Genomic DNA, 11,953 nt, shown 5'->3' with positions numbered 1-11,953 from the left:
TATATATATATATATATATATACAGCTATATAGGGCTACATATAAAATCTACATATAATATTAAAGCTGAGGCTCCTAGATCTGAATGACATTCGGGATCTGAATTTCTGAATTGCATTTGGGAGCTCCTAAATGCCATTTGGGTCCGGGAGCTTCAGCTTTAGTAATATATGTATATGGCTCCCGGACCCGAACACAATTTGGAAATTCGGATCCTGAATGCATGCTCACCGCCATTTTGGAGTAGATCTAGGTATACACCAAGATGCACCACCTGCATGCTCGAGCGCCCCCGTCTTGGTGTGTACCCAAACCTACTCCAAAATGGCGGTGCGCACATGCAGAACACGCCAGCGGCTGACACGGCCGCCGCGCGTTCAGAGTGTGACGTCACCGTTTTGTGATGTCACACGCTCCGCCTCCAAGAAGGCGGTGGGCATGCACAGAACACGCCGGCAGCCAATATGGCTGCCAGCATGTTCTGAAAACGAATTTATGTATGCCCGAATACCGTTTTTGTATATTCAGGCATATATTAAATTCATTATTTCAAATTTGGACAAACCGCCAAATCAACTGAATTTTGTAGATTTGCAGGTTCATCCGAATGCACATGTCTAGTTTGTACACTTATCCAAAACTAACGAAAACTTCAGATTTCGTCCGAATCTGAAACCCCGAACCGAATTGAATTTCGGACTCGAATCCCGAATAACGAAATTTCTGAACCGAACCAGATTTTTCCACAGCTTGCATGTCAAATACCAGACATGATCTTCCATATGAAAGCCTGTTTGTCTACGACACATACAACCTTCTCAGATAGATCACAGAGAAAAAAAAGAGTATTTGTCATCTATTGGCATTCAGGTCGCCATGTGACACTCACAGATGAGCAGCTTAAAGAATTAATTACAGCCAACCAATTTTTGGTTGAAGTGGTTGGTTGAATTTTTTTGGTTGAACCAATTTCTGGTGAAGTACAGCAATGCCAGATTGGATTATAAATGGCTATGACTAAGGCCACCTTAGGCTGAAATGCGTCAGCTTTTGCCCAGTGTATGCTTGAGGAATAAATGTTTTTTGGAGTGCCCACAGTGTTTCCTATAATGCCAAATTGCAATACGGAGTGGTCTGTATTCCGCACCTGCATCTTAAAAGTTTAATTGCGAGTGGAATGTGGTATTCCCATAAATTGGATGAGTCTAGTATTTCATGTGTTCAGCAGACATGCACCTATAGAATTCTTTGTGTTCCTTTATCATAAGTAGGGGAAAGGTGACAAGTTTGCCTCTGTTCCTCGTCTCAGAGAGGGAGTTCTCGAACTCCTCTGCGTCTGAGCCATTTCAGAAGTGCTGAATATTCTTCGGCGCTCGCAGCAAAATTGACTTTGAAGTGAAGGTTTCATTAGGAGCTGAAATACTTCAGAGAGGTTCGTACTTTTCCAAGTGATCACTTTCGGGTTCCAAACTAAGAAATACAGGTAGCTCTGGAAGCGGATGATTAAATCTCCAAGGCCGGTGTAGGCAATCTGTGATGATCTAATTGACTTGGAACTGTAAGTCCCAGCACGTTCTTCAAGGCGCAATCACCTGTCATATTAATTGACTTTTTTTTTATTTTTTATTCATCATAAAAAACAAACATTTACATCACAAAGCACTTCTGACAACTGCCTCAGGGGAAGGTCAAGAGACAACCATCACCTGATTCAAGTCATAATAAGGTAGGTTGGAGAATTCCAATCCAAGTTGAAGGGTCAGGGTCTGATACGATAACCTCCAGGATAACTTATTCTAGCTGTCCTATTTTTCCATATGATGCTTTACAAATCATGCGTGCTCTGCCTTACTAAAACACGTGTAGAGCTTGACCTACAGGCTAAACAAATGTTGTCTGAATACAAGAGACATGTGTATTCTTTAGGGCTGGTAATGATTAACATTTTCCTGTTCGATTAATCAAATTTTTTTAATCGATTAATCGACTAATTTCGATTAATTATAACGCACATACAGAGGGGGGTCTCACCAGAGCTTTGAGGGGGCCTCACCAGGGTAGCAGGGAGCTGTGGGGTTTAACCAGCCTTGTTAGAACAACAAGAGGGCGCAAAACTAGGTCAGCTGACTGCCTGGACCGAACATATCAGGGAAGGTGACCGGAACAATTAATATATATGTATAATGTACTTACTTATGTGGGTCTGTGAACCAGATGTGAACCGGCCTGTGAGGAGGATCAGGATGTCCAGAATGTATGTTGAATGGCGGCAGCCTCAGGCAATATATCAGCCGCCATTCAACATACATTCGGGACATCCTGAATAGTAGATACCTACTATTTAGGTATCTAAAAAGCACAGTAGCTTTACAAGGCTTATTTTACTGCAGCCTACCAACACTTAACAGCACCACTAGGGTCTCACTGCTGTTCTAACATTTGAAAGATTTGAACTTGTGTGTGTTTCTTAGGGCTAGTGTCACTCTCACACACTTTAATATATGTTTATTTTGTACAGGGTATTAAAGTTGTCCTTGCTGAGAGCTGTGAGCGCATTCACCGCAGTAACCTAGTTGGAATGGGCATAATCCCTCTCCAGTATTTGCCAGGAGAAAATGCAGAGGCCCTCGGACTTACTGGTAAAGAGCGTTACACCATTAAGTAACCAGGAGACTCACCGGCCCAAGTGATTCCGTTCAGGTAACAAAGGGAAGGGGGAGGAGTCCTGTGACGTCACGGACATCGCCGTCAACGGACTCCTCCCTCCTTCCCTTTGTTACCCATCACGGACAACTACATCACCCGACTCCTCCCCCCTTCCCTTCGTTAGCCGACAGAGCCACTCGGGGAGGGGGGGAGGAGTCCGGTGACGTCGATGTCCGTGACGTCACCGGATCTCCGACGGAAGCTGGCGGAGAGGTGAGTGCTTTGATCGATCAAAATAATTTTGATCGATCAAAGAAATTAACGATTAATCGTTAATTTCCGCACAACTAGTATTCTTGCTTGAATCTTGCTGTCATTTGTGCATTTCTTCTAGATCTGTGCAGCAGTTCAGCAATAACCAACTTCTGTACTTTGCCTCTGTGCATGAGGTTCCTGTAATAAAGACCAGTCCCTGCTGCTCTCTCCTTTTGCAGGGTGACTGGTCTCATCTCCTTTTCGCCTGTAGTGGGTGGAGCCTGCTGTACCCCTCCCACAGCTCTGTTCCCTGCCCAGGCTATGTGTAGCAAAGTGATGATGCCACTACTGTTCAGTCACAGGCTAGGACAGGGGTAAGCAACCTCAGCACTCCAGCTGTTATGGAACTACAAGACCCACAAGGCATTGCAAAACTCTGACAACCACAGGCATGACTCCCAGAGGTAGAAGCATGATAGCATTTGTAGTTTTAGCACAGTTGGAGTGCCGAGGATCCCTCCCCCTGGTCGAGGTGCAAGTGAGTTGAATGGGCTGGCAAACACTCAACCTAGTTGTGGAAAAGTAGTAGTGCAGAAGTCAGCTCTGGATTAAAATGAGGTAGTGCAGCAAGTTTTATTTTTTTTAATTTTACCTTTTAATAGACTGTCCATTTTTTTTATTATCTTTGACTGGAGTCCTGGTAATCTTTGACAGAAGAATTATACAGGCAAGAAAGACCATTTCTATTAAATGTTTGTGAAGGTTCTCATTCATCCAGGTCATGGGGTATCTGTAAAAAATATATCAAAGCAACTGGACTTGCTGTATTTTTTCTTGAAGACTTTTCATTGGTCATCTGACTAGCTTTCCAAATCTGAATTAAGAAAGCTAGTCTGATGACCAGCGAAACATCTTAAAGAAAAAAACAGTTTGCTTTGATTTATTTGTTTACACAATTTCTATTAAAAAAAAAACACTCAATAAAGAAGTGAAAACACTTTTGGCAGCATTTTTTATTTGGAAACAATCCTGAAAATAAATATAACAATTTAGTATTGTGCAAGGAGGAGAAAGTAAGCAAACATCCCGGGAACACCATGAAACCTGCAGTAGCAAAGGATAAAACAATTCTTACATTATCTACAGAATATCATTCAGATCATGTGATCAAATCACGAGTTTCACGTTACCCTCCAACATCCTCATATACGTCTCAACAGTGCTGCCGTACATACACGTGTAGCAGTTCTTCCCTTTCCGGAGTGAACTGCGTCACACAGCTGTATATATAAAAATTTCAGATAAACCTCTGTCTATAGCTCAGGCGATAAGACTTCTCCCCAGACGTTGCTGAACAACATCTACCAGCATGCCGTGATAGCTGCTTACAAATAGCAGCTGGATATACGCATTACAGCCAGTGGTATCTATATACACTATACATTTATAGATCATAAACTAGATTTGATAATAAACGCACTGAAAATCAAGATTGGCTCACTCTTAAATATTGTTGGAGGGCGGGCGCAGACTGGTATAGGGGATGCGTTTCTTGACCCACGCTCAGAGAACGGTCACTACAAGGTATGTGGAAGGAACCACAAAGATTATTCATCTATGGTAACCATGTGTATGGAAAGGGAACCCCTTAAAGGGACTCCGTCAGAAGAAGGTGCAGACTCTGGGGGCTTCCATCTTTATTATTCCTTGACGAGTCACTGACCCGAATGAAAATGCATATTGGGTATTGTGACAGCTAACGTGCAGCAATTCACCTAGTGGTGCAGAAAGGATAAGTCGGCACTGGCAGCTCCCAAATTGCTACCCTGGCAGATCCCTTTTAAAGAGCAATTTTTTTTAATCCATCCTTTGCATTATTGGCCAAGGTATCAAGTTCTGGCCCCGCCTATATTTTTGCAGTTTAATATTTTGCTTGTTAACGCAAGTAATCCATGCTCAATGTGTGGAGAACAAAATGGCTGCTGTCATACTATTCCAAACTAACCAAGGCCTCCCCAATGTGTGGAGAACAAAATGGCTGCCGTCATCCTATTCTAAACTAACCAAGGCCTCCCCAATGTGTGGAGAACAAAATGGCTGCCGTCATCCTATTCCAAACTAACCAAGGCCTCCCCAATGTGTGGCGAACAAAATGGCTGCCGTCATCCTATTCCAAACTAACCAAGGCCTCTCCGATGTAACTGGATAAAAACAACATTGGAAGTACTTACACTGCACCTTACCCGTGTAAGGTTTTTACATATTCTTACCAAGCAGTAAAAGCTTTAAAACATTCCTTCCCTGACTTCTCTAGCTGAATGTAACGTAGAGCAATTCATTCTTAAATTCACAGCAGAGACTTTAAAGACAACCTGGGTCAGTTTCTAACAGGTTACAGCACATGCTGTGTGTTTACATTAGAGGGCTGGAAGACTCCCAATATTTCTCCACGACGCCTATCTCTACACTGGTGAATGGGGGGCTGGTTTTAAGTGCTTGTTGAGAATACATGTATCATTTATTGTGCATGCTCTAGGCACAGGTTCACTTTAGGCATACGAGTCAATGAAAAGATATTGGAGCTCAGTCACACAAGCTTGCATGCTAGGACGGGTGTAGGGCAGATGCATAGTTACAACACCGGAGCTGAATTGTGCTGTGGTGACATGGGGTGAGGAGCATTGTGTATAGAAAAGATTGCATGTCTGCATTTTTACACAACACGCTGCAAACCTGCCCCAACAGGACATATAGAGAGTAATTGTTTTCTATGTGCCCCGGCAGTGAGCCTGCATTGGTCGATGCAGCTCAACTGAGGTGGTGCGAACGAGCCCTTAGACATTTGACATATATATGTATTATATGATTTAATAAATTGTGTTTGCATGAGGGAAAATGTACACTTTGGAGGTTCAAATTTCAACAAGATGCCATTTTTTCCACCATCATACAGGGCACCACCTTTCTTCTATTCTTCATATTTAACTAGAGGGTTATAGACTTCCCTGTTGAGTATAAAATCCACACACGCGCCATGATCATGTAGGTGGAGAATCAGACATACCCTTCAGCAGTAGGCCGCGCTGTAGGGATAGTCTAGAAATGCAGATGTGATCCCATTGACGCCCGGCATTGTGGGTCAATCTCTAAAGATATGAAACACTTTAAATGGATGAGCTCTGATGACATTGTATTGAGCTAATGTATCTCAAAAATGATTTCCATCCTCTGCAAAAGTGGCCATATGCTGAACGCAGCTGCTATCTGTTGCAATCAGGAAACGCATGCTGAATCCCAGTCTACGCTCGCCCCTTCCTCAGAGCTCAGCAGGCTCTTGGCATCTCTGCTGCTTGAACTGAGGTCCTCCTAAGTAAATTACTTTATACAAGACGACGATGAAAATGATAATGGTATAAAAAAGAAGGGATATCATCTATACAAAAGGCCAGTATCAGTAAAAGTTCTGGGACAATAAACTGACATGTATAAATCAACCTACATTCTCATTTAGTTCTATTATACACTTTCCACACTAAGCAAGCTGAAGATCTCTTGGGGGGGACTTGAATTTCGCAGCCATTTTGGGCTCTGAACGTTCAGCCTTACCACTTGCAGGAAAGTCTCCCCACTATAGCGGTGGTGGAACATTCAGCCTTACCACTTGCAGGAAACAGTCTTCCCACTATAGCGGTGGTGGAACGCTCAGCCTTACCACTTGCAGGAATCAGTCTCCCCACTATAGCGGTGGTGGAACGTTCAGCCTTACCACTTGCAGGAATCAGTCTCCCCACTATAGCGGAGGTGGAAGGTTCAGCCTTACCACTTGCAAGAAAGTCTCCCCACTTGCGGTGACTATTACATGGACAGGCTGCCGTCTAAAAATATAGGTCTACATTACAAAATGGCTGCCTTCTTGTCTGTTAGATGTCATTGGGTGAACCCAATCTATAAGTCACCAAATGGACACAAGATAAACATCTCTATTTTCAATATTCCGATATTAAAGCACATGTAGGTTACATTTAGGGAAGGTATCCATCATCAGGGGTGGGAGAATGAGAACATCACTGAGGTACGTGTTCCAAAAATACTAGTTCATAAAAAACATGGCTGCCTTGCCTGTCTTAACCTCAGATGTCTCATTGTGCAATAGGCTATGTTATTAAGTTTTGGTGCAATGCTGGTCCCTCTCACAAAATTGGTTGCTTTACCGGACCTTTGGTCACCATTTTCTGGGAACTAGTCATACTGCATCATTCTTCACGGTACAATCACCTTAACACTCTATGCAGATCCTAAGGTGCAGTTATACGGGTCACAGTTTGTTCTACTTTTATGTACATTAGGCCTTAAATGGAACTTAAAGGCCTTTGCAGACAACTCAGCAACCAATCAGGTTTACACATTCATCTCCAATGTAGGTCTGAAGCTGATTGGTTGTGATTAGCTGTCTGGAAATAGCACTTCCCTCACAGTTTTCTAATGGCTTGTGTACATGGGCTTTGCTGTCAAAGGCTGGATTTTGCATTTGACTACAGTGGTGCTTTGCAAAAGTATCTCAATAGGACCTACTGGGATAAACGCAACACAAAGCAGGTCAAAAGCAGGCTCAAAACGGTCATCTGCAATGCACTAGGTAAATGGGAATCTGCTGACCTGCATTTATCAATGCTCATGTACCAAAGCCCTAAATAAAACCAACTGTAAGGAAAGTGGAAACATGAGTGCAAACATCTTATTGCGCTGGTATTAAGAGCCCAGCGCACAGCGGGTATATTATGTGACTTTATCATAACCTAATAATTCAGCATTTCTGTTCCAGCTTCTACATTAGGGAGTATAGAAGTACCAAGTAGGGAGACAGAGCTTACAAATACAAAATACATAACAAATTATATGCTTGTCACCATAAAAATACGAGATGGAGTCTGGATACAAATTGGGTATCATGTAGTATCAAAATTATCTTATAAGCGGAAGTGTTTCTTTGTTTTTGACTTGCGGCCAATATGTACATCAGTCCAAACATGCCAAATTCCAAATTTTATGAAGCTTGGTTCATAATATATTACAAGTAGATGGGTGGGGGGGGGAGTTGATGCCCTCTCTCATAGTAGTGACTCCTGAGAGTTCGTCTGACCTATCCAACAGTATCTTCCTGTCCCCCTGGCCAATACTAGACCTCAACATGAATATATTTAGGCTATGAACAACCAAGAAGAATTTTTCTTTTTTAGTGCACCCTTTGCAAAACACAATGGTAATACCGCCCAGTCAATCTCCAGTCATTGAAGTGTATAAAGTATAAAAAGGTGCTGATGGAATGGAAAAAAAAAACAACTAAAAAAATCTGATATTTTAAAAAGTTCTTCCAGGGTTTGCATCATCTTAAATATAGATTTCAACAATATCTTGGCCTTTGGCATAACGTGAAAAGGAGAAAAAAAAAGAAAACCACTTAGACACTCTTATCGCCCAATACAGGAAATCGTTTTGGAGCAGAATTTCGACGTGAAGAGCTTGCTCACTCTGAAAACGCCATAATTACGATCTCACAAACCGGTCAATTGACACTTTTGGATCAGACACTCAATGCAGCGTCTACGGGTGATTTCAGAAATTAGGCTGTGTGTGTGTCCGGATTTCCTACAAGGCCACCGAGGCCCAGCCTCAGGGCAGCAGGAAGTAGAGGGGCAGCAGAGGTGTGAAATTCCTATCTCCTGACGCCCAGGGAGTTTTGTTTTTCTCTACATTTAGCCCTGCTTTGGGCAAGCTGGGCTAAATGTAGAGTAGGGAAGCTGCTATTTGTTTTTGCAAGTGATCTCGGCGATCCTGCTGAGATCACTTGTATGCAATCTGGTTACCATTCTCCATGGGGGGAGGGGGGGGCGCATTGAGGTACCTGGTGTGTGTGTGTATGTGTTCCACAAATGTGCATGTACACATAAAGGAAAATAATGTATGGCATAGCCACCTATGTACATGGCTGCCTTTGCAGTAAGTTCAGAACAAGATGAGCAAAATACAGCTAGGCAGTATAGTGGTGTGATTGGAATTAGAGTTCGGTGAAGATCAGAGCACTTCCTACTGATTTTTAATGGGAGTCTGCTGAAGACCCACTTTTAAAAGGCATATAAGCAGTGGATCTACTACACATCTATTGTCACAGGTTCAAATGAATGACAAAAGGCAAGGACAGGGCATAGCTAGCATAAATAAGCAGGGCTTAGAGTGCCGCATACCATCGCACAGTACCTGCGCATAGAAATGGTTGTTAGTTCTTTCTTCTCTCATGTCACCACTCCCTAGCAATCCCTACATGGTATACGTGAAAACACTAGAAAAATGGAATGCACCTTTAAAAGGCTACATAGGTTCAGACTGCTTGGATACAGTTATCAGCAGAGGTCAGCCAATAGAAAAAAAAATAATAATAATTCCAGCTAATCTAGAAAAGAAGTGAAGGAAGTGAAAGGTGATGAAGTTGATTTTTATACAGGGATTTCACAGCTGCTGTCTTGGGATTGCTAGTAGAAATAATAATAGAGGATTATGACACAAGGACGAACAATGGAGCTTACAACAACTTCTATGTACAGGTACTGCAAGATGGGATAGCAAGAGAAATGGCATGGATGACTTTTTAAGAAGGGCTTGCCTCTATTCTCCCAAAACATTTTAAAATCTTCATAAGTGAAAAGAAAAAAAGACAGACGTTGCCCTCTCTCCTCCTTTGCCACCTTTCCCAGCAGTGCAGGTGCAAGTGTGGAGGATTGGAATATCTTAAAAAGTAACCCATGTATAATGCTTACCTGTCCCTTGCGGTGGGAGAGCAGCTACCATGCCAAAGCATTCTAATAAATCTGTATCGCTCTGCCAATCCCTCCACTACTTCCTGCTAAATGAACGGGCTGCATATACAAAGCAAACCATTAAAAGCTTGCATTGCATGATGGGAGCAGAGCTTTTCCATCTGGTTTAGACCAACTCAGCCATATGACATGCTGCAGAGAAGTGGCCCTACACAGGAACAAACACGCTTCCCCCATCTCTGCACCAGTAATCATAGTAATACATTTCTTGTCAGAGACGACTGGGGTTTAGCAGAGTTATTCTCTAACATGAACCTGTTCCAAAGCAAAGCGTCTGTATAATAAGCCTGAAATTGCTGTGCTGGGACTCTTAGGCCTCCTCTTGTTAGGGGGGCAGTAAAAGAAATCCATTCAGCTTCACCTCAAATAAACGTTGCTGCCCCAAAAATAGTATCCAACCTAAACCTACCAGAATGACAGCTCTCACAAGCAAATTTTGCTTTCAGATTTCCTTTTTTAGGACAAGGGTTTTTTTTTTTTCTTCTCCCACAATGTTTTGCGGGCAAACATAGACGAGAAGTTAGCATGTGATCAAAGACACAGAAACACGGGCATTAAAAGGTACCAACTTCCCCTTTAAACAAGAATAATTTCTCACTGTAACTGGGTGAATCAGACAGACAAAGGAGAATATACAGAAGGGATATTAATGATGAAAATAATTTACTGGTCGCCCCTTTAAGTCTTCTAGCTGCATAAAGTGCTACTTAAAAGCTCTGCTATTTTTAAATCTCTTTAAATCGAACCAGTTGGCAATTCTCTGCCCCGGTAATTTCTACACAACCTTTTGCAGCTGGAGCTACTCAATACAAGGCGGCACTAAATCAGCCTAATGGTCGCAGGAAGCTCCTGTAATTGCAAATAAAAACAAGTGGCATATGCGTCCATGAAGGGGAAAGAGCACGCTTGTATTGTTGGAATCTTGCAGCTGTTCATGGTCCGCTTTACGTGAAAAACACCCCTTTCCTATTGTGTCTACCGTTATTATGGAGTTATGACTTACGAGGCTTATGACTGACACAATGATAGCCTTAGAGAGGTCTATGAGGGATTCAGAGTCTCAGAGCAGAGGCTGCTGGTAGTAATTTGGGGGCTGCTGGGGGAGCGAGTGTAAAGGGGCAGCCACTGTGTAGGCGGATGCCGGAGGCAAAGCGGATGTAGTGTTTTGATAGGCTGCCATATCTGCAGACATTCCCATTGGGTGACTGTAGGTCGCTCCTCTGGGAGCCGTGTTCTGGTGTAGGTATTGCGGGTTTGAGCTTGCTTCTTGACCAGTGCTGAAAGAAGAAAAATTAGAGTTTTAGTAGCAGATTATTTAAAGCTGATTGCGCTCATTAAACGAAATACAAATAAAATAACACTTAAATCTGCAGGGTAATCAATTAATATATATTTTTAGTAGTAAACTACTCTTCTAGTTTACAAAAAAAATTTGCTGATCATCATCAGCGGGACAGAAAATGATGGGAAATCAAAAATTTTACAGTTGTCACTGGAACAGGAGGCTTGGGCAAACTCTCCAATGGAGACATACTCTATCCAGTGACAGCTGTCGAAGACGGCATTTTCTGTTGCTTTTTTTGCTCACTTCCTGTTGTGTCTCAAAGACAGAAATTGAAGGGAAATCTTCCCAAAAGGGAATGGAGAGCAAAAAAAAAAAAGAGAGACAACAGAGATGGGGGCTGCAAACACGGCAAACCCCATGTTCATATATACAAATACAACGTATAATTAAAAACAGATTTAAAACATTAACGCTAGGGATGAACAAAATTCAATTTGCCAAAAATCGGAAACTTGGAAAATAGTCGCCATTGTTTGTGGAGACGCACAAAGCTTACTAGCACACACAAGAAGCAGCATCCATTGTAAGTGATTTCATCAGAAATAGCTTAAAATCATTTTGAATTAAACTTCATTTTAGGTGATTTTGGTGGTTCACTGAAGAGTGCAATGGGCTTTAAATGGCTCCTAGTAGTTATAGAAACTCCTTTCATTTTTTTACTTTTAGGGTTATCATTTCTCTCTAGGTGCACACTCAGCAAATACAATAGCAGCTTTTACTGACAATGTTTGGTTTGTCAACAAAGCCATGTGATCACCATGTCAGTGCTGAGCATTGGAGTTAACATTGGGGTAGGCTATGTTCATCAACAAAACCATTGGCGGTCAGTGCTGAC

General features: G+C 42.3%; 1 long non-coding RNA gene across 1 annotated transcript; it reads right to left on the bottom strand.

Moving 5' to 3' along the window:
• Positions 1–3,899: 3,899 nt before the first annotated feature.
• Positions 3,900–10,275, bottom strand: LOC108784721. Its single transcript, XR_001941090.1, has 3 exons — positions 10,264–10,275; positions 6,548–6,554; positions 3,900–4,403 (listed from the first exon to the last, which is right to left on the bottom strand). It is a non-coding gene; the product is annotated as an uncharacterized LOC108784721 (long non-coding RNA).
• Between the last annotated feature and the right edge of the window lie 1,678 nt (positions 10,276–11,953).

The sequence above is a fragment of the Nanorana parkeri genome, unplaced genomic scaffold (genome assembly GCF_000935625.1).
Source record: "Nanorana parkeri isolate BGI_ZX_2015 unplaced genomic scaffold, ASM93562v1 scaffold125, whole genome shotgun sequence".
NCBI classification, from domain to species: Eukaryota; Metazoa; Chordata; class Amphibia; order Anura; family Dicroglossidae; genus Nanorana; species Nanorana parkeri.
The sequence above is the reverse complement of the archived record's forward strand: the minus strand, read 5'-3'. Positions and strand labels throughout refer to the sequence as shown.